This window comes from Podarcis liolepis (genome assembly GCF_965112155.1).
Source record: "Podarcis liolepis genome assembly, chromosome: 7".
Lineage (NCBI taxonomy): Eukaryota > Metazoa > Chordata > Lepidosauria > Squamata > Lacertidae > Podarcis > Podarcis liolepis.
Window position 1 is genome coordinate 89,627,704 of NC_139561.1, and position 22,278 is coordinate 89,649,981.

At 50.7% G+C, this 22,278-nt stretch overlaps 2 protein-coding genes across 3 annotated transcripts in view; one reads left to right on the top strand and one right to left on the bottom strand.

Annotated features, from left to right (window-relative positions):
- Positions 1-22,278, bottom strand: part of WDR87 (WD repeat domain 87) — a 175,658-nt gene that overhangs the window by 60,498 nt on the left and 92,882 nt on the right. The window lies entirely within an intron of this gene.
- SIPA1L3 (signal induced proliferation associated 1 like 3) overlaps positions 1-22,278 on the top strand; it is a 108,341-nt gene that overhangs the window by 22,586 nt on the left and 63,477 nt on the right. Inside the window, exon 1 of one of the 2 annotated variants that reach the window (XM_083516104.1) lies at positions 6,423-6,556. The exons of the other annotated variant lie outside the window; for it this stretch is intronic. The gene's annotated coding sequence lies outside the window, so the exon portion shown is untranslated. Of the gene's footprint in view, positions 1-6,422; positions 6,557-22,278 lie in introns of those variants that run through there. 2 annotated transcript variants of the gene reach the window in all.

The following is a 22,278-nucleotide window of genomic DNA, read 5'->3' on the forward strand; positions in this document are numbered from 1 at the left end:
GAATTGCATTTGCCTTTTTGCTGCTTGCTCTCCCAATTTGGAGAGGCCTTTCTGGAGCTCTCCACAATCCTTCCCACCCCCTCTAATCCCCCTGAATCAGAGCCAGACTTGATTCTCTGTGGTGCGTGCCCAAGGGAGGGAATAACTTCGACCGATAATTCCTTGAGTGAGCGAGCAATTGGATAAAGAACTCAGGTTTAATAAATAGCCTTCTTTGCAAAGGAGGTTGGTGTGCCGTGCCCACAAGAGCTGCTTCTGAGCTTGGAAGTCCTTTGTCTTTGGCAGTGTCTCAGAGCAGGGCAACAGTTCCACTGAACGGAACTGATAATTGCATTTGGTTTGGGCTGAATAGCCACCTCGCTTCTCAGCTTTAAAGTTTACTTGGGGCTTAGTAGGAATCTGTGAGATGGAGTCTTCAAAGCCAGCTTTTCAGGACAGAGAAGCTCCACTTCTCCCCTCCATCCGCTGTATCCCTTGTGTGCCAAACACTTGCTTGTTTGGCCATTATTGAAGATTTGCTGGGGGAGCAGTGTTAGAAACTCAGATATATAAGCTAGGTGCCAAACGGCTCCCTTAAACCAAGGTTTCAGTTGCCAAAGCAAAATGTCTAGTTGCCTGATGGGCTGACTGTGATTGATTCTCCATTAAACATCTGGCTAGTTCAGATTATAGCCTTGAGCTAAGTTAAGAGCTTTAAGAACTGAAAGAGGAAAATCACTTGATCCGGGGACAGTCCACATACATATTTTGCCTACCCCGACCTCTTTTTCTTAATGGTGACTTCTCTTGCTCAGGCTGCGCAGAAGAAGCAAATCCTTCCGATTGTGCGGATGAAATATAACTCATAGCATTCTACAGGAAGGGGTCTGAGTGTGTGAAAACAGTCCTGATTCAAGGATCCCCACATGGGGGAAATGTCAGGCTCCACCCTGGCGCCCAAGCAGCTTAACTTGGTTGCAAGTGGCCAATAAAAAGGTAAAGGGACCCCTGACCATTAGGTCCAGCCGTGACCACCTCTGGGGTTGTGGCGCTCATCTTGCTTTATTGGCCGAGGGAGCCGGCGTACAGCTTCTGGGTCATGTGGCCAGCATGACTAAGCTGCTCCTGGCGAACCAGAGCAGTGCATGGAAACGCCGTTTACCTTCCTGCTGGAGCGGTACCTATTTATCTACTTGCACTTTGATGTGCTTTCGAACTGCTAGGTTGGCAGATGCAAACTGGGGCCTGGCCAGTTTTGAACACTGCTGTCTTCCAGTTGCTGTAGGACTTCAGCTCACATAGTCCCTGACCCCGTGCTGACTGCAGCTGATGGGAGTTGTAGTCCAGCAACAGCTGGAGGGCACTCGGTCGGTTTAAATGCCTGTTGTGGTCTGTTCATTTGTATCCTGCAAGACAGAGCTGTTCCACCAGGCCTTTGGCCAAGGCACAGTCTGACCCCCTCCTCTGGTAACCCTCATAGAACTCTAGCCCAATGGTTGCCATTAATTTGATTCTGAACTGATTTTAGAATTCTGTGTTACTTTTATTTTTGTTAGCTGCTCTGAGCCCGGCTTCGGCTGGGGAGGGCGGGATATAAATAAATTATTATTATTATTATTTATTATCCTCAAACTGCCATGCCAGGATGGCCTGGGCTGCTGGGAGGCCCTTAACCCAACAGTGGCTGCGCTTGAAAGCCCCACCTGGGACTCAGAGATGGAGGCCGGCTGAGAGCCCTACAAGGTTGTCCATAGATAGCAAGACTCCCCAGCGCTGGGAAATTCAGCCATGCCCTGTAGGGAGGGAGTGTGGCGCTCACAAGAGCCGAGGTAAAATGCCCTGCAGCCTGGAAAAGAAGCAGATGGCTTTTTGAGAAGGTGCCCTCTCCTGCAAGGAGCTCAACCTGGGGAGAAAACAGCAAAGACCTGATGAAGAGAGCACAGCAGAGGTTATATTTTCTGAGAATCCTCCGGAAAAACAATCTCTCAAAGGACCTGTTGATGGCATTTTACCATTGTACTGTGGAGAGTGTATTAACTTATGGTCTGTGTGTGTGGTTTGGGAGCTGCACGGTCAGGGAAAAAACAATGCTGTCCAGGGTTGTAAAGACTGCAGAGAGAATAATTGGGTGCACTCTTCCCACCTTGGATCAAATCTACGCTTCCAGGTGCCATAAGAAAGCTGCAGAGATAGCGCAGGATAGTGCGCACCCCGGAAATGATCTCTTTCAGCTTCTGCCTTCTGGAAGAAGGTCCAGGGTTATAAAGACCAGGACTAGCCGCCTGAGAAGCAGTTTCTATCCAAATGCGATTTGGGTTTTAAACGCACTGTAAGGAGTCTCTATGGGAGTATATTGTATTTTTAAAATGGGGTATCAGAGTTTTTAGGGGGCTAACTAGGTTGGGATAGATGGGATAGCAGGCTTGTTGGTTTTGAATGTCTTATGTAGATCCCCCCCCCATTTTGTTGTTCTGTATGGGACAATGACAGTAAAGATTATCATATCGTATCGTAAGGGGCCAATGCAATGAATGGAAGCTTCCAGGCAGTGATGGAATTGTCTTTGGGAATCTGGCCCTCTTCCTTCTTCCTCTCCCTCCCTGTTTCTTCTTCTTCTTCCTCCTCCTCTCCTTCCTTCCTCCCATCCTTCCTCCCTTGCTGCCTTTTGCAGACATTAAGCTTTGCCTGTGAGGTGGCTGCGGGATTTTTCTATCTTCAGCAAATCTCTCCCCCCCTTTTGATGCAGCGGCGTAATTCTTTGCCTTTTCAAATCCTGGAACACCCCCCACTCCCGGTTTGTGTGCCGCATGTATACGAAGAGCCGCTCGTTCCCTCGTAATAAAAAATTAATGCCCCCATAAATCTTTGATGCCTGCTCCAGTTTGCGTCGGGGATGTTTCTGGCAGGCCGCCCTGCCTGCAGTTTCCCACCGCTCTTCATTAACTGCTCCCCTCGCCGCCTCTTCCCCTCCAGTCATAGATTTGTTAAATTGCCTCCCTTTGCTGCCGCTTCCAGCCGACAGCCAGGCAGCTACTGGTAGGAGGTGGTCTTGGAGCAGAGGAAGGCTTTTCCGAGGAGGCCGGGGCCTGGCTTGCGGGCCCAGGGTGGGGGCCGCGGACGTAGGGGGCGAAAGTCCGGCAAGGGGATAAGCCTCTGAATGCAGAAAATCTCAGGCAGACAGAAATACTGGCACAACTCCTGGGAGGAGCTGGGAAGCACCGGCGAAGGAAGCAGCCATTCGAAACTCCCATTGTTCTAGGCGCATTTTGCGACGGGGAATTTCATTCGCGCGAGCAGTTTCTAAGCTCTGGGTGCAGTACTGAGCCTAAGATTTCAGATTACAGTCATACTTTGGGTTAAATGTGCTTCGGGTTGAGCGTTTTGAGGTTACGCTCCACAGCGACCCAGAAGTAACGGAACATGTTACTTCCAGGTTTCGCTGCTCGCGCATGCACAGACTCTCAAAATGACATCATGTGCGGAAGCGGCAAAACACGACCCGCGTACGCGCAGTCGTGTTTTACGTTCTACTCAGGATGCGAACAGGGCTCCGGAACGGATCCCGTTCGCATCCAGAGGTACCACTGTAGAAATGGCCTTTTTCTGCCTATCGACTTCCAGCCACTCTCTGGAGACTGGAGAAGGGACCCTCGTAATAATATTGGGTGTGTGTGTGTGAAAGGAAAGATGGCTTTGTTTTTTGCAGTCTTCAGATGACGACTAGACCATGTGAAAAATGAACGTAAGATTTTAGCTACAGTTCATTCATCTTCTGCTTTGTTTTCTTGCTATTTAAAAAAGTGTGCCTAGAGTCCCTTGCGGTGACACCTATAACCTAGGTTTTGGGTGCTGTTTAGCTGTTAGCTTTCATATCTCAGTTTCTAACACTGGATGGAAGGTGCCACCTTGCGTGGCTCCCAGTTCTTCCTAATGTTGAGTCGGTATCTCCTTTTTTGCCATGTGAATCCCTTGGATCGGGCCCTCCCCTTTGGAGCAGCAGAAAGCAAGCTTTCTCCATCTTCCAGGGGACAGCCCTTGAGATATTTGAAGATGGCCATCATGTCCTCCGTCTCCGTCTGTAAAGTATTGCACTTGGGCAAAAAAAACGAGAGGCACAAATACAAGATGGGTGACACCTGGCTTGAGAGCAGTACATGTGAAAAGGATCTAGGAGTCTTGGTTGACCACAAACTTGACATGAGCCAACAGTGTGACGCAGCAGCTAAAAAAGCCAATGCAATTCTGGGCTGCATCAATAGGAGTATAGCATCTAGATCAAGGGAAGTAATAGTGCCACTGTATTCTGCTCTGGTCAGACCTCACCTGGAGTACTGTGTCCAGTTCTGGGCACCACAATTCAAGACGGACACTGACAAACTGGAATGTGTCCAGAGGAGGGCAACCAAAATGGTCAAAGGCCTGGAAACGATGCCTTATGAGGAACGGCTAAGGGAGCTGGGCATGTTTAGCCTGGAGAAGAGGAGGTTAAGGGGTGATATGATAGCCATGTTCAAATATATAAAAGGATGTCATATAGAGGAGGGAGAAAGGTTGTTTTCTGCTGCTCCAGAGAAGCGGACACGGAGCAATGGATCCAAACTACAAGAAAGAAGATTCCACCTAAACATTAGGAAGAACTTCCTGACAGTAAGAGCTGTTTGACAGTGGAATTTGCTGCCAAGGAGTGTGGTGGAGTCTCCTACTTTGGAGGGCTTTAAGCAGAGGCTTGACAACCATATGTCAGGAGTGCTCTGATGGTGTTTCCTGCTTGGCAGGGGGTTGGACTCGATGGCCCTTGTGGTCTCTTCCAACTCTAGGATTCTATGCTCCTCATCAGGCTTGGCTTCCAGGTCCTCCTCCATCCTGGCCGCCCTCCTCTGCCCACCTTCCAGCCTGTCAATACCCCTTGGAGTGAGTCATTTTGCCTCGGAACAGAAATGAAAGCAAATGAAACCAAACACGTAGAAACACTAATGGACCTAAAAAGTCTGCATGCAACGATGCTGCCGTTGGCAGGGCATACTTGCCCCTTGCTGGCAGCAGGAAGGGGCTGCGTTCAGGGACTTCAAGGGCAAAGTGGCACCTGAGCCACCTAGGCACGGGGACACGGCGTCGCACGTGCCAGGGACTTTGTCTTGGCAGCTGAAGGTGGAATGTGCTGAGGCAGAGACACACACACACACACCCTGGGCCCTGCCTGCTTTCCAGGCACAGTCAAGGGAACAGCTGCTTCCTCAGGATCCTCAAATTATTTTGCATCCCATTTCTATGCCGCTTTTGAGGGTCCGAGTGTCTCCCTTGGTGTGATTCCTTCACCCTGCAAGGCACTGTAATAAATGAAAACCTGCCCTTATTCCCACAAGAGCCCTTATAGAGTTCTTTGTAGGTTCTCCATCAGTCGGAGGACAAAAACAGGCCAACCAGAGAATATTGAGAAGCAAAGCAGCTTGTAAGCCTGATCTTTATTGAACTGTTGCAACAGGGTGCCCCCTTCACACACAGGAAAAGGAGGGGGACCCAGAACCAAGGTGTGTGCGCCCTTATATAGACATTTTAAATTGCCCACCTTGGAGTCAAAGACCACCCCCAGAAACATCATACAGAAAGGGCGGTCTACAGCAGAAATTGGAGTGCGTTGTTTACCTCCTGTCTGGCAGGTTACCTGTTAATGCTCAATTGATTGGATACCCTGGGGCGCCTGGCTACTCTTTTGTAATGATAAATACATAATTCCTGAGCCAGCTCACAGGCTCACCCTATTCATACACAGACATACCCTTAAGACAGGATTTGGGAAGGAAAAGACAATGGGGAGGCTCTTCCATTTGACCTTGCAGAAAAAACACCTGGTCAGCCTGGGAGTCAAAATGGCTCCATGGTTGCTCCCCTGTGCAGCTTCAGACATGTGGCCTATATATCTATGTATGCGTTTGCCTGGTATATTTATGAACCTTTATTATATACATAAGACCTTATTTTATTTATTTCAGCACGTTCTGTGTGCTGGTGCAAACCCACCTTTCGTGGGGGCTGCTGTGGGCCAGGGACTGAGTTGTGGGGTGGATCTTGGCCCAGCCAGTAGTGAAGTTGCGGGAGGCTGGAAGGGGCTGGTGGTGTAGGGCCTGCAGGATCCCAGCGCAGGCAGATGTGCAGAGGGTGAAGCTGGAGGTGTGAGCTCTGCCTGCTTTGGCAAGACCTTAGGGCCTTGCTGTAGGTTCCTGAGCTGCTTCCTCCCTGTGGGCTGCTCCTTTCTGGTGCTGCGTCAGCTTGACCGGCCTCCCACTTGGGAGCGCACAGAGGCCTGGCACCGCCACTGGTCAGCAGCCAGCCAGCGCTGGCCTTTTGTCTGCCTCTCCCCAACCGCAGCCCAGCTCCTGGCTGGCAGCGTGGGAATCGCAGAGCCGAGCCTTTCCTGGGCATTGGGACTGTCTCTCGCTGGTGAGGCCGGCCAGGAGGCAGCAGCAGCAGGACAAAGCCCCTTCCTGGGCACCTGGCAAGGCCAGTCGCCATGACCTCTGCGGCCCCTGCAACAACCACTCTCTCCTCCACCTCCTTCCAGGGAGAAGAAGCCTTGCAGGTGCTGAATCAATCTTTGACATTTTGTAAAGGATCGGGTAGGGAAACGGACGGAAACGAGGCCGGTCATCGCAGGTGCAAATTCCTGGCAGCTTAGAAGGGAGGCAGCAGCAGTCCTTGAAGGGGCTATCGGCCTAGTGCCCGTGTTCTGCTGGTGGTTACTATTGATATATCTTTATTCATACCCCGCCAAGGCAGCCTTGTTCCCCTTCTGCAGGCTGCGGGGCCAGTTTTGCATGCCTTCCTGGTTTGCGGCTGTTGAGCCTTTCCTCCTGAGCTCTCTGGCCCTTCTTCTTTCCTTTCCTTTAATCCTCCGCTTATTGCAATCCACTCCTTGGCCAGGGAAGTTAATCTGCTACCTTCAACAGCTGCCTCAAAAGCCAGCTGTGTCTTCTCTCCCCTCCTCGGAAAAAGCTTTTGCTCCTTCCTTTTGCCGCTGCCCTTCCCCTCCCTCGCTCTCTCTCCTCTCCTCTCCCATAACTGCCCAGCCCCAGAGTGTTATGTTCTGGCTCCGTGGAATTTCCTTTGGCTTCAAGTGGCTGCCAAGCCAAGGAGAGCCCCCCCGCCCTCCCACCAGCCAGTTTCCATGAGCTCTGCTTGGAGTGGGGATTTGTGCTTCCTGAGCATGGAGACGCTGTCCCTGGAGCCCAGTAGCGATGGATCGCTGGCCCCGGGAGTTTGCCCGTGGGAAGGAAGCCGCAGCGTGCAGACTGGGGGGATCCCAGAGGGAATCTGTAGGTGCCCCTTCGGAGGAGGAGCAGACGGAGAGGCTCAAGCTTCCTAATACTTATTACAGTGGTACTTCGGGTTACAGACGCTTCAGGTTACAGACTCCGCTAACCCAGAAATAGTACCTCGGGTTAAATACTTTGCTTCAGGATGAGAACAGAAATCATGCAGTGGTGGCGCGGCAGCAGCGGGAGGCCCCGTTAGCTAAAGTGGTACCTCAGGTTAAGAACAGTTTCAGGTTAAGAACGGACCTCCAGAACGAATTAAGTTCTTAACCCAAGGCACCACTGTATATTGACATTTCAGGATCAGAAATATATACAGTGGTACCTTGAGTTATAGACGCTTCAGGTTACAGGCTCCACTAACCCAGAAAACCCTTGTGTTAAGAACTTTGCTTCAGGATGAGAACAGAAAGGAGGCCCCATTAGCTAAAGCGGTACTTCAGGTTTAGAACAGTTTCAGGTTAAGAACAGACCTCCAGAACAAATTAAGTTCTTAACCCTAGGTACCACTGTATATATTTCTCCCCAAGCAATTCTTTTGGCACTGGAATCCAGGCTTTCCCAGGGTTCATGGAGCAGCTCTCCAGCACGTGGTGTAGTGGCTAGAGCGTTGGAAATAGGGCCTGGGAGAGACTTGGGTTCAGGAGGAAGCCAGCCGCCCTCCCCAACCAAGGGTGCTTTGTCCCCGGCGCAAACTGATGCCTGTGACTTGACCACACCAGCCATCTGCCCCGTCGCCCTTTTTCCCTTCTCCTGTCTTCCAACCATGTCTCATTTCCTGGAGGAAATGTCACAGCGGCAAGACATGAGTAATGGGGATGACATACCGTGAGCTTCCTTCTCCTTGCAAGAGCCGTGCGGGGAAGACGGGTTTGGAAGGAGCCCAGAGAGGAGGATGGGAAAGCTGATGATGTCGCTCACAAGGAACAGGGTCTCCAGATAAGCAGTTCGGAGGCCAAGTGTGAAGGGGAAAGCCAGGAATTCAGGGCGGGCGCTTGTACTTGTGTCTCCCTTTGCAAGTGCAAACACTTTCAACTTCTTGCTGACCTTCTTAATAGGAGAATGGTCCTTGAGTGCTTGAGAACGATCACTTTGCGCAGCCTGCTTTTCTGCTTGTTGCAAGAAACCACATGTTGGCTTTGGGCGTTCTAAGGAGGCAAGGAGGTTTCCACAAGGGAGAGACAGGTTTGTGTCCAGGGGGATTTGTGGCTCTGTGTGCTGCTGTCTCGGCCACTATCCATGCCCGACTTGGTGTTCTTCAGGTGGGCTTTGGCTTGCAGAAGCTAGTTACCAATAGCTCACCTCCAGGGTTTGAAGTTGCCCAGGCGCCAGGTACATTTTGCTATGGGCACATGCCGAATTGCGACCCAGATTTCTGGGTGCCAGTTTAAAAATCTCTGCCTTAGTCCATAGTTAATTCCATTTCCCTTTCTGCTGTGTGTGTTTCTCCATCTGGGATAAGTGAATTGTTGTAAGAGCAAGCTAGAGTCAAGCAGTGTAGCTGAGACTGTAGAATCGTAGTGTTGGAAAGGACCCCAGGTCATCTAGTCCAACCCCCTGGCGAATAGACCTCAACCTAGGTTTAAGGTGGCATTTGGCACCTAGCTTCTATATCTGAGTTTCTAGCACTGCTTACCTCAGGGGATGGTGTGATTTCCTGTCCCCTGTGGAACCCATGCCTTGCCCCCCTTATCCTTGTTCTGAACCCAGTTTGGCCCGGGTTTGCTTTATTTATTCAATTTACTAGATTCCTTCTCTCGCTGCAGGCAACTCGATGCGCCTTTACAGAACCAAAGCAAAACAATAGCAACAACCCCCCCAACCCATAGAGTGGTACCTCTGGATGCGAACGGGATCCGTTCTGGAGCCCCGTTCACATCCTGAAGCGAACGTAACCTGTGCGGGGTGCAATTCGCCGCTTCTGCGCATGCGCGAGACGTCATTTTGAGCGTCTACGCATGCACGAGTGGCGAAACCCGGAAGTAACACGCTCCATTACTTCCGGGTTGCCGCGGAGCGCAACCCGAAAATACTAATCCTGAAGCTACTTCAACCCGAGGGATGACTGTACATTCATTAAATGTTTTCTTTCCGGGGGGAGAGAAAAAAGAAGAAGAAACCCCTGCTTTAAAAGGCCATAGATTGCTTAGAAGCCAAAATACCTGGCTGAAGAGGAATGTTTCTGCCTGGCACCTAAATATATGTAAGGAACTCTCCTACAAAGAAGGAGCTCAGGTGGCGATTGCAGGGTCTGGGTTTAGCCTGGTCCCCTGAGGCGCTCCCTCTGAAGCCCCCTTTCCCACATGTTGTTTTGCCTGCATCAATTTCTGTGCGGTAGTTCAGTGCGAGAGGATTTGACGGGGGCGAGCTCTTTCCTCTCGGCTTGCCAGTTTTTTCCCCCCTGGCCGACGAGTCTAGAAAAGCTGGTATTCTGATCATGTTGGAACATTTCAGATGCGGCGCTGCGTATCTAGGGGGAATGCATGGAATGGATTTCACATGGATTTCTAAGATGCTTGTGAATGAATCAAGTGCCTGTTTCCTCCTACAAGCCCTGGGAAAGCAATTAGCCGCAGAGTTCGTTTTGCCAGGAGAACGTCGTGGTGTTGGAAGCACCCTGGGACCGGGTGATTCGAACCCGGGCGCATCTGCCTTTCCAGTCTGGGCTCTGATGAAAACGAGGGTGCCTTTTTCTCTGGCTTGCCTGCATCAGAGGAGCTTCTGTTCGTTTCGATTAGGCTTGCGCAGGAGCTGCTGCTCTGAAACAGCTTGCATCTTTCAGCCTGGGGCTGTTGTTCGGAGCCTGAGCCCCAGAGAGTCCCACAGCCTAGCCTAGCTCTGTTTGAAGGCAAACTCTCCGCAGGGGAAGAGAAAAAGAGAGCGAGAGGCAGTGCTAGAAACTCAGATATATCAGCTAATCATCAAATGGCACCTTAAACCTAGGTTACGGTCGCCACAACAGAATGTCTAGGTGCCCTTTTTTGCCATGAGATTTATTAGTAGTAGTAGTATTCTTTTCATTTCTTTGCCGATTCATATTTTAAAGGGGGGGGAAACCTCAAAGCGGTTTACAATACATTAACACATCAAATAAAACAACCCAGAATAAACCAGATTCAAGCTTCAAGGAAAATATTTCAGATCATTCTCTAAGCGACGTTTGCCTTTCTCCATATTTATTCACCTACTTACCGGTAATTTCCTGAGCTGCCCCATAGCAGAAGTGCCTTAGGAAGCCATTGTGGTGTAGTGGTTAGAGTGTCGGACCTGGGAGATCAGGGTTCGAATCCCGACTCTCTCATGAAGCTCACAGTCGCAGCCTCTTAACCTCCCTCACAGGGTCGTTGTAGGGATTAACAGGGGGGGGTGAACCATGTGGAATTTGCTGCCAAGGAGTGTGGTGGAGTCTCCTACTTTGGAGGTCTTTAAGCAGAGGCTTGAGAACCATATGTCAGGAGGGCTCTGGTGGTGTTTCCTGCTTGGCAGGGGGTTGGACTCGATGGCCCTTGTGGTCTCTTCCAACTCTATGATTCTATGATTCTATGTGCCAGAGATCTCCACGGGGTTGCAATTGGACCCAGGGCAGTTGCAAAATGCGCTTAGCGCCTGGTGAATTTCAAACACTGGCGAGAGGATGCCCAGAGCTGCCTATCTGGCTGTTCTTCTTGCCTTATTAATTTGCTGAGGGAGGCAGAGCACTGACCATGAGCTGCCACTGCTATTCTGGGCCCATTTATGGGGTCTGCCGTCCTCTTCAGCCCACACAAGGGCTCTCACCTATATTCGTGCGGTACCTAATTCATGCTACGACTCGGCCGGGCCATCTGTCGCCCTTTTTGATTGACTGGTTCAATGGGATCTGCACAGTGTGATTATTCTGGTGTAAACATCTTTTCTGCCTGGCGTTGCCGGCGTCAGGGTCAGATGCCTCCGAGACTTTGCTTTGCAGAGCAGGCTCTTTGTTGCCCTCTCTCTGCTTTGCAATCCCGGGCCGGCTCCAGGAGGCGGCTTTGGTCTGTGTCCAACTCGCACTGCGTGGAGGCTGCGTTCTTGGCATTTTCTGGACAAGCTTCTCTCTCGCCCCCTCTCAATGTCTACTTGTGACAAGTGCCATGGCCTTTTTTAGGGGGTGCCTCGGTGGATTGAGGGGGGGACACGGGTGGCGCTGTGGTCTAAACCACTGAGCCTCTTGGGCTTGCCAATCGGAAGGTCGGTGGTTCGAATCCCCGTGACGGGGTGAGCTCCCGTTGCTTTGTCCCTGCTCCTGCCAACCTAGCAGTTCGAAAGCACGTCACGTTCAAGTAGATAAATAAGTACCACTCTGGCGGGAAGGTGAACGGTGTTTTCGTGCGCTGCTCTGGTTTCGCCAGAAGCGGCTTAGTCCTGCTGGACACATGACCCGGAAAAACTGTCTGCAGATGAACGCTGGCTCCCTTGGCTAGTAAAGCGAGATGAGCACCGCAACCCCAGCGTCGTTCACGACTGGATTTAAATGTCAGGGGTCCTTTACCTTTGCCTTTCGGTGGATGGACATCCCTGTTGGACGCAGCAGGGGTATCCCAGCATAGGGCTTGTTTCTGGGGGGTGTTGGTCGAGAGGGTCCCATGATGAGCCTTGCTTCTTCCGTCCTCCTGGAGAGAGGAATGGCCTCTGAAGGTTGCATTTTCTCACACCCTGCTGAGGAACAGGCGGAGCAAAGAAGCTAACAGCACAGAAAGGCTTTTTCGGCCAGAGTCAAGGCGGGCAGAGCTTCCTGGCTCTGTAGGTGTGCAACTGTGGCTTTGCGGCTTAGCAAGCGTACAGTGATGCTTTGGCAAAGGGCTGTGTGCCTTCGCTCGCCCGCCTGCTCTCCTCCTCCCTTGCTCACTGAGTCACCAAGCAAACAAGCTGTTCTCTCTGTGGCAGCCAAGCTCCACAACCCAGGAACGCTTTCCTCAGGGACCACGGGGCTGCCCTTGTAGACACAGCTGGAGCCTGAAACAGAGCACCTGGTCTCCCAAGATTTGGCCTGACAAGACAGAAGTACTGCTTTGGGGGGACAGGAGGCGGGCAGGTGTGGGGGACTCCCTGGTCCTGAATGGGGTAACTGTGCCCCTGAAGGACCAGGTGAGCAGCATGGAAGTCATTCTGGACTCACAGCTGTCCATGGAGGCGCAGGTCAATTCTGTGTCCAGGGCAGCTGTCTACCAGCTCCATCTGGTACGCAGGATGAGACCCCACCTGACTACTGCAATGCGCTCTATGTGGGGTTACCTTTGAAGGTGACCCGGAAACTACAACTACAGTGGTACCTCGGGTTAAGTACTTAATTCGTTCCAGAGGTCTGTTCTTAACCTGAAACTGTTCTTAACCTGAAACACCACTTTAGCTAATGGGGCCTCCTGCTGCCGCCGCACTGCCAGAGCAAAATTTCTGTTCTTATCCTGAAGCAAAGTTCTTAACTTTAAGCACTGTTTCTGGGTTAGCTGAGTGTGTAACCTGAAGCGTATGTAACCCGAGGTACCACTGTAATCCAGAATGCGGCAGCTAGACTGGTGACTGGGAGCGGCCGCTGAGACCACATAACACCCGTCTTGAAAGACCAACACTGGCTCCCAGTACATTTCTGAGTACAATTCAAAGTGTTGGTGCTGACCTTTAAAGCCCTAAACGGCCTTGGTCCAGTATATCTGAAGGAGTGTTTCTACCCGGACACTGAGGTCCAGCACCGAGGGCCTTCTGGCAGTTCCCTCACTGCGAGAAGCCAAGTTACAGGGAACCAGAAGGCCTTCTCGGTAGTGGCACCCGCCCTGTGGAACGCCCTCCCACCAGATGTCAAAGAGATAAACAACTACCAGACTTTTAGACGATATCTGAAGGCAGCCCTCTTTAGGAAAGCTTTTAATGTTTAATAGATTATTGTATTTTAATATTCTGTTGGAAGCTGCCTAGAGTGAAGAAGAAGAAGAAGAAGAGTTTGGATTTGATATACTGCCTTTCACTCCCTTTAAGGAGTCTCAAAGCAGCTAACATTCTCCTTTCCCTTCCTCCCCCACAACAAACACTGTAAGGTGAGTGGGGCTGAGAGACTTCAGAGAAGTGTGACTGGCCCAAGGTCACCCAGCAGCTGCAGGTGGAGGAGCGGAGACGCGAACCCGGTTCCCCAGATTACGAGACTACCGCTCTTAACCACTACACCACAGTGGTAATAAATTATTATTATTATTATTCCCCTTCCAAAGGCAGGAGGGCCTGCCATGTGCCCCATTCAGCCGCTGCTTTTTACCAGGCTCCCAAGCAAGGTTTTCGCCGCAGGGCTGCTCCAAAGGGCTGGCGTCTTGCACACACTCATCTCGCAGTGTCAGGACTACATTGGCCCTTGGGGAGAAACCCTGAGGAATTCTGGGACTCGGTGCAAGCATTTGGAAGGAAGGAAGACCTGTGGGATCTCGAGGCCAGCAGTGTTTGAAATTCCCCCAGGCACATTTTGGTCCAGCTGTGACTACGTGGAGATTTCTGGGAGCCATGTTGGCGACCACACTTTGAAAACCTCCGCCTTAGTCCACAGTTAATTCCATTTCCAGGGTGTGTGTTTTTTCTTCTTGAACACTGGCACAAGGGAATTGCTGTAAGAGCAGGCTGCAGCCAAGCAGTTGACATCATAGGATTGTAACACTGGAAGGGACCCCGAGGGTCATCCAGTCCAGCCCCCTGGCGAACAGGCACTCCGCTGTGGCCACCGCAAACTAGATTTAAGGTGCCATTTGGCGACTAGCTTATATATCTGTGTTTTTAACACTGGAGACCCGGTCCTGTGCCCTGAGACAGGCTAGTGTCGACCTGCTCCTTGAAAAACCTCAAGGAGTCATCTGTGGCCCAGACTGCTTCTTCCAAAGCTATAATAATAATAATAATAATAATAATAATAATAATAATAATATCATCAAGGTCCTCCTTTACTGGGCGACCTCCACTGTGAGAGCATGGGTGGGCCAGGGCAGATGTTTCTGGGCATGACAATGACGCCCACACCCCCAGAAGTCGGGAGAGCCTGTTCGGCTTGTGTGCTTTGCAAAAAATGGCTATTTTGTTTTCAAGGGTTGGGGGGCTTTTGCTTAAGGAGTCTGGCTTGGGGATTGACTTGGAGGAAGAGGGGATTTGGGCTGTCTGCAGACGGGTTTCTCTGTCTGCTCTCCCCTAAGCTGCTGCTGCTGCCGCCGCAGGGGATACATCCTGCAAGGGAGGTTGGCTTGGCTGAGGGAGCTCAGCCGGGGCTCAGCTCCTGCTGCTGCAGGGGATGACTCCCACCGCTCTTCCTGGCCTGTAAGGCTCTTGACCCCCTCCCTCTGCCCCTCTGCCAGCACGGAGGAGCACCTGTGGCTGCTGTGCGCAAGGCAGGCGCCTACCTCCTTCTGGTCCATGGGTAGGCAACCTAAGGCCCGGGAGCTGGATCCGGCCCAATCGCCTTCTAAATCCGGCCCGCGGACGGTCCGGGAACCAGTGTGTTCTTACATGAGTAGAATGTGTCTTTTTTATTGTATTTTTATTAAAGATTTTCTTGATTTACAGAAGTATGTGTAATGTCTCTCGGATTTTTTCCATGTAACATTTTTACAAATCAGTTTCATTTGTTGAGACATTCGGAAGAAAAGGGGGAGAGGGGGGGAAGATGGGTGGGGGTGGGGTCGGGTGGCGATGTTTCTATTTTGCTAAATGTATGTAGGATTTGGTGTCAGCGTTGCTTGTGCAGGTTCTGTGCTGTTCGCTTGTGTTCCTTTGGTGGTGAGAGAGGTTGGGGTTGGCCTGGGGTGTGGTTGTTCATTTGTGGTTGGCCGTGGTGGTCTTTGTTTTCATGTGTGAGTGGGGTGGGTGGGTGTTTTGGATCAGGTTAGCCATATTGATTTGTATGCCGTTGGTGGATTTTTGTCATTGTCTTGTTGGGCTGTGTATGTGATAAAGGGGAGCCATACCGGGGTGAAGGCGTCTTCTTCTGTTTGTCCCCGTGTCAGTTTCAGTTTATTAGTTAATTTTTCTAGTAGGGCTGTTTCCCATACTATTTGGCACCATTGGTCCATGCTTACTCCTGACAGGTCTCTCCAGTGTCTGGTTATGGTGTTTCTGGCTGCTGAAAGTAGGTGGGTTATGAGTTCATTGTGGTGTAAATGGGCATTATTGTCTTGGAAGATGTTTAGTAGGCCCAATTCTGGGGTGGTTTCTAATACTTGCTTAGTTATTTTACATATTTCTTAGAATGTGTCTTTTTTAAAAAAAAAGCATCTCTGGGTTATTTGTGGGGACTTCCTGGTGTTTTTACATGAGTAGAATGTGTGCTTTTATTTAAAATGCATCTCTGAGTTATTTGTGGGGCATAGGAATTCGTTCATCCCCCCCCCAAAAAAAAATAGTCCGGCCCCCCACAAGGTCTGAGGGGCAGTGGACCGGCCCCCTGCTGAAAAAGTTTGCTGACCCCTGCTCTGGTCTCAGGGTGCCCCTTCCAGCCCTACAATTCTGTGCTCCACCTACTGAGCAATTGATTGCCTTTTGCCAGGAGTTACCAGGCTGCGTCATTTATAAAGCTGACTGTGGCAGCATAGCTGTCAACGATCCCTCTTTTTAAGGGAAATTCCCTTTTTCCGAATAGGATTCCTCACAAGAAAAGGGAAAAGTTGACAGCTATGGGTGGGAGTTAAGCGACCTGGAAGGCAGCTGGAAAAGAAGCCTCAAGGGGTTTGGCCACCGCAGGGGTGGCGTTCTCGTGGCACGAACCACGGCTGAGCGCTGACCTGCACAGCCCTCCAGAGCCCGGCCATAAATCACTGTTCGGTTACAGGCAGGTTGCAAGAGGAATCGATCGGATCAGAGCCTCGGAGGCCAGGACTTTGAACCGTCTGGCTGGGCCGCTCCAGGTTTCTATGGTAACAGAGGACTTCCGTGGTTGCAGGGCAGCAGATGTGCGTTAGTGGTTTGGCCGGTTCCTTTTCCGTGGCTGAGGTCAGGAGTGGCCCTGGCTTGCAAGCCCCGGGTGCAAAGTCGTTTCTTCTTTTAAAAATATTTTATTAAAGTTTTCTTGGTTTACAAAGGTCTGCACAATGTCTCTTTTTTCCAAGTTACATTTTCCTTAGGTCAGTTTCATTTGTTGAGACGTTAGGGTTACATTAGGAAGAAAAAAGGGGGGAATACTACTACTACTACTACTACTACTACTACTACTAATAATAATAATAATAATAAATTTATTATTTGTACCCTACCCATCTGCCTGGGTTTCCCCAGCCACTCTGGGCTGCTTCCAACAAAGATTAAAAATACATTAAAATGTCACACATTTAAAACTTCCCTGAACAGGGCTGCCTTCAGATGTCTTCTAAATGTCAGGTAGTTGTTTATCTCTTTGACATCTGGCGGGAGGGCATTCCGCAGGGCGGGCGCCACCACCAAGAAGGCCCTCTGCCTGGTTCCCTGTAGCTTTGCTTCTCGCAGGGAGGGAACCGCCAGAAGGCCCTCGGAGCTGGATCTCAGTGTCCGGGCTGAACGATGGGGGTGGAGACACTCCTTCAAGTATACAGGACCGAGGTCGTTTAGGGCTTTAAAGGTCAACACCAACACTTTGAATTGTGCTCGGAAACATACTGGGAGCCAATGCAGATCTCTCAGGACTGGTGTTATGTGGTCCCGGCGGCCATTCCCAGTCACCATTCTAGCTGCCGCATTCTGGATTAATTGCAGTTTCCGGGTCACCTTCAAAGGTAGCCCCATGTAGAGTGCATTGCAGTAGTCCAAGCAGGAGATAACTAGAGCATGCACCACCCTGGCGAGACAGTCCGCGGGCAGGTAGGGTCTCATCCTGCGTACCAGGTGGAGCTGGTAGACAGCTGCCCGGGACACAGAATGGACCTGCGCCTCCATGGACAGCTGTGAGTCCAGAATGACTCCCAGGCTGCGCATCTGGTCCTTCTTCCTTGCAATTTGAATCTGCTTGTTTGGGTCTCAAGCTTGCTCATCTTCTATGGGGCAGCTCTTCAGATACTCTCATTTCACCTCACTTCTCACAATGAGGGAACTGCCAGAAAGCCCTCTGAGCTGGACCTCAGTGTCTTGGCCATGTTGCCTTGGCCAGTGCGTATTCCTGTATGGCATGAGGTTCGACTAGATGGCAGTCACGGTCCCTTCCAACTCTATGATTCTAAATTCATGCTTTGGGTCATTTTACATTGAATGGGCTATTTAATTTTTAAAAATAAAGCTGTTGTTTTTTTAAGAGTGACCTGCCGTTGGAAATGAAAATATATTCCATGTTACAGGCTGGAAGAAGGCAGTGGCAGAGAGAGGGAGAACAGAATACAACAACCCTCCAGTGTAGTCTGGTGATCATTTATCTGCACACACTTGTTGCAAGGAGTGTGTGTGTATGTGAAGTTTCTCAGAGGGGCAGCATTTGGGAGAGCATGCTTAACCCTTTCTGCCAGGCACACCCTCCGATTCCTCACCCAAGGGAATCTCTCCTGTGGGCAAGAAAGCAGATGGAGGACAATTTTGATCTCAAGCAGCCTGCAGGAAAATGGTTAATTGCTCCTTCCCAAGGTTTGGGTGTGTGTGTGAGTAATTAACTGTTTAATTGCCAGCCACTTAAGACCCAAACTGTCCCCCATCTGCCGCCTTGCCCACAGGGGAGACTTCCATTTCCCGGAGTTCATCTGCTACGCACAATGACAGATGCAGTCCTCCTTTGGCTGTTGCTTTAAAATGCTGCAAAGGAAATTACGGTTTGGCTTTCCGGCTCCAAACCCCCAACACACACACACACACACACACACACACCTCCCACCCTCAAACTCAGCAGCTCAACAGCATGAAGAAGCTTTGTGCTCCTTTAAATCGCAGAATCATTAGAGGGGACCCCAAGGATCATCTAGTCCAACCCGCTGAAAAGCAGGACAACACAGCTGCCCCAGATGGGGTTCGAATTCTCAACCTTGGCATTCTCAGCACCACGCTCTAACCAACTGGGTGATGCCGCCACCGCAGTTTAAAACCCTGCAAGGAGGAAGAGCCCACCAATATCTGAGAGAGTCCGTTGACTTGTGAGGACACGCTGCTCTACTTCTGGCACTCGTAAGGCGCCAAACTAGCCCTCCCAGCCCAGCTGGAAAGGGAAGGAGCTTTGCACCCAGGGCAGAAATCCAGGCACCTGCAACAGCCGCTGCCTCTCTGGTCCAGGTGAGGGCAGCTGTGGCCACACCTGAGCACAGCCGGGTGATCCTCAGTCCGGCTTCAACCCTAAAGGGGCTTCAGAACCACCACCAAAGGAGCACAAGTGAACAGCAAAGAGAACCTGCATAAACGACGCTGACACAAAAAGCCACCCACCCGCAAAGTAGAAATATCGCCTCCTGACCCAACCCCCACCCACCATGGCCCCCTCCACCTCCACTAGAGGCAGCCGCCGAGACCACATATCACCAGTCTTGAGAGACCTACATTGGCTCCCAGTCCGTTTCCGAGCAGAATTCAAAGAGTTGGTGCTGACCTTTAAAGCCCTAAACGGCCTCAAAGGCCCAGTATACCTGACGGAGCGTCTCCGCCCCCATCGTTCTGCCCGGACACTGAAGTCATTGCGAGAAGTGAGGTTACAGGGAACCAGGCAGGGCCTTCTCGGTAGTGGCGCCCGCCCTGTGGAATGCTCTCCGTTTAGATGTCAAGGAAATAAGCAGCTATCCCATTTTTAAAAGACATCTGAAGGCAGCCCTGTTCAGGGAAGTTTTTAATATTTAATGCTGTATTGTTTTTAACACTCGATTGGGAGCTGCCCAGAGTGGCTGGGGAAGCTCAGTCAGATGGGTGGGGTATAAATATATTATTATTATTATTATTAACATAGTTCTGGCTAACAGTCTCCTGGGACAGGGGTGGCTCCTAGAATCAGATGGGTGCCAGGGTCCCATCTTCTCATCATCTTTTATAGCCAGCCAGGTTGGTGGCCATCGCTGCTTTATTCGTTGCTTCTTACCTTGAAGGTAGACTCACAAGTGTCAGAAGGGACCCCTGGGGCCATCTAGCCTGACCCCCTGCAATGAGGAATAAAATGCAGGTTTGCAAGCAAGTTGCATTTGTGAGCCTAAATGCAGCATACTTGTGTGGGTGGCAGGGGAAAGTAATCTCCTTTGAGAAAACCAACTCGAAGGCTTCTAACACAGAAAGATTGGAAATCTAAATCTAATATAAGCAATGGTATGAGCTTTTGTCGCTTCTTATTAGGTGTTACTGTGGGGTTTTGGGGGGTTTTTTGCAATTGCAAAGTTTGGTTTGGTTTTTTTTAAAGCAATTAATGTTTTGTTTTAAATCTTTGCGACCCCTTCTGGGGACCCTTGGGTGAAGGGTAATAAATCATCTTCATCTCAACATAGCGAGGTGCAAGCAAACTGCAGTGGCTGTGGAATTGGGCTGTTGTTGTTGTTTTGCAAACTGTTCCAGCAAGCCAGAAGACCTGCCATTTCGCTGATTTCTTTAAGAAATCCGGGAAACTCTCCTTGCTGCAGGGGAAGCCTTTGAAAGCCCTCGTCTCATGGTGCTTGTGAAAGAACAGCACGTCCGATGTATTGCAATGCATGCCTGTACAGCCATACCTCGGGTTACAGACGCTTCAGGTTGCGCGTTTTCGGATTGCGCACTGCGCCGAACCTGGAAGTACCGGAATGGGTTACTTCCAGGTTTTGGGGCTCGCACATGCGCAGAAACGCTAAAGCACGCTTTGCACATGCGCAGAAGTGCCAAATTGCAACCTGCGCGTGTGCAGACGTGCTGCTGCAGGTTGCGCACGTGCCTCCTGCACAGATCACGATCAGATCAGAAAATTCCAGATACAGTGGTACCTCGTGTCAAGTACTTAATTTGTTCCGGAGGTCCGTTCTTAACCTGAAACTGTTCTTAACCTGAAGCACCACTTTAGCTAATGGGGCCTCCCGCTGCTGCGGCACAATTTCTGTTCTCATCCTGAAGCAAAGTTCTTAACCCGAGGTACTATTTCTGGGTTAGTGGAGTCTGTAACCTGAAGCATCTGTAACCTGAAGCGTCTATAACCTGAGGTACCACTGTATACCTTCAAGTCCCCAGGTTGTCCGGCTGTGTCCGGCTTGCAAGGGGGCAGCCGCTGCCTTTGGGCTAATGAAGCCCAAATGCTCACCCAGTTTAGGACCTTTGGCTTCTGGGCTGTGAACTTTTGACTTGGAGAGGCCATTGTATATTTGTCCATTCCTTGAGTCCCACCTCCTTCCCCTCTGAGGCCTGGCCTGCCTGTGAGTCCCTCTCTGAAAGACAGAGCCATTTCCTACACTTTCCTGATTAATTCAGCCTGTTTTAATTGCCTGTGGAGAAAGCTTGCATATTTCCGTGTTCTGGTTCCAGGCATTGCTGCTGCTGCTGCTGCTGCTGCTGCTGCTGCTGCTGCTTGGCCATCTGACTCCGTGGCTGGGGAGGGAGGGGGGCACCTGATCTCTGCCTTTCCCTGCGAGGCTCATTGTTTGAAGAATTGCTTAAATGGATGCTCCCTCCCTCCTTTCGTTCTGCCAGAAAAATTGACCCTGGCGAGCATTTTCAGTAGGCGATCCATCCTTGCCCGAGTCCTCCATGGCCAGCTTTGCAGCCCCTCTTCCCTCTTCTCCTTGCCCAAGGCCTTTGGATAAGCCCACCACCCTGTTTTTTCTTGGGCAGGTCTCCAGGTTTGGGGGGGTTAAGGAAGGCAGCCCTGTTTAGGGAAGTTTTTAATGTCTGATGTTTTATTGTACAGTGGTACCTTGGGTTACATACGCTTCAGGTTGCATACGCTTCAGGTTACAGACTCCGCTAACCCAGAAATATTACCTCGGGTTAAGAACTTTGCTTCAGGATGGGAACAGAAACCGCGCGGCAGCAGCAGGAGGCCCCATTAGCTAAAGTGGTGCTTCAGGTTAAGAACAGTTTCAGGTTAAGTACGGACCTCCAGAATGAATTAAGTACTTAATCTGAGGTACCACTGTATTCTTAATATTTTGTTGGAAGCCACCCAGAGTGGCTGGGGAAACCACTGGGGAAATAATAAATTATTGTTATTGTTATTTCCTCCTGGGGTGTGCTTCCAATGGACCTTGTTGTGTGCGTTCTCCAAAGCCATGCCAAAAGAGAAAGGTGATCCCAAGAGCCCCATGTTTCTTGCGGCGTGCCTTTAATCTGAGGAGGGCAACTAGCACAGGTGGCCTGGCTAGCAAAAGGTGCCTTTGGTGGAGGTTTTTAAGCAGAGCTCAGACAGTACTATGAGTCAGCCCTAAGCTACGTGGTGGTTGCCAGCATTTGAATTGCTAATGCCACCTTGTTGGTGTGCTGACATGCGCTCTTCCACTCCTTAACGCATGTCAGAGACCAGAAGCGACTGTGATTGAATGTCCTCAAAGCTGGCTGAGCTCCCAGCGACTGGCCGGCCAAAGGAGTTAGGCCTGGGCCTGTGAAGCAGGTAACTTTTTGAGATCATCAAACCGTCTTGTCGTGGCACCTTGAGAAGACTGGCAGATTTGTCGTGGGGGCACAACGCTTTGTCATCTCATGTCTCTTCTCCCCACCTCCACCCCATGCGCATTTGGATGCATATAACTGTAGGGGAAAATGCAAGCCCTGGCCCAAAATCTGGAATGCAAGAGGCGTGGCCTTGCGGCATTGCTATGCAAAGCTAAGAAGGTCTCCACAACAACCGTTTCGTCCCGGCATGACTCTTGCTGAATGCTTTATTATTTGCAGGGTTTCTTACCCGCCCTTCTCTGGAAGGTCCCAGCGCGGGTGACGGCATTGTGGCCGTGTAATTATAAGCAAATTAAAGAAGCAGAACCATTTGCATGCAACTGTAAAAGCAGGTAAAGTGCTTCTGGGCAGAAGCAGCACATAATCGACTAACCCTAAAAAAGGAAAAGCCTTCGCTGTCTGTGGTCAGAGGGGTCTGGAGGCATGTCTTCAGCATGCAGCAGAAGCTGTCTAAGGCAGATGGATT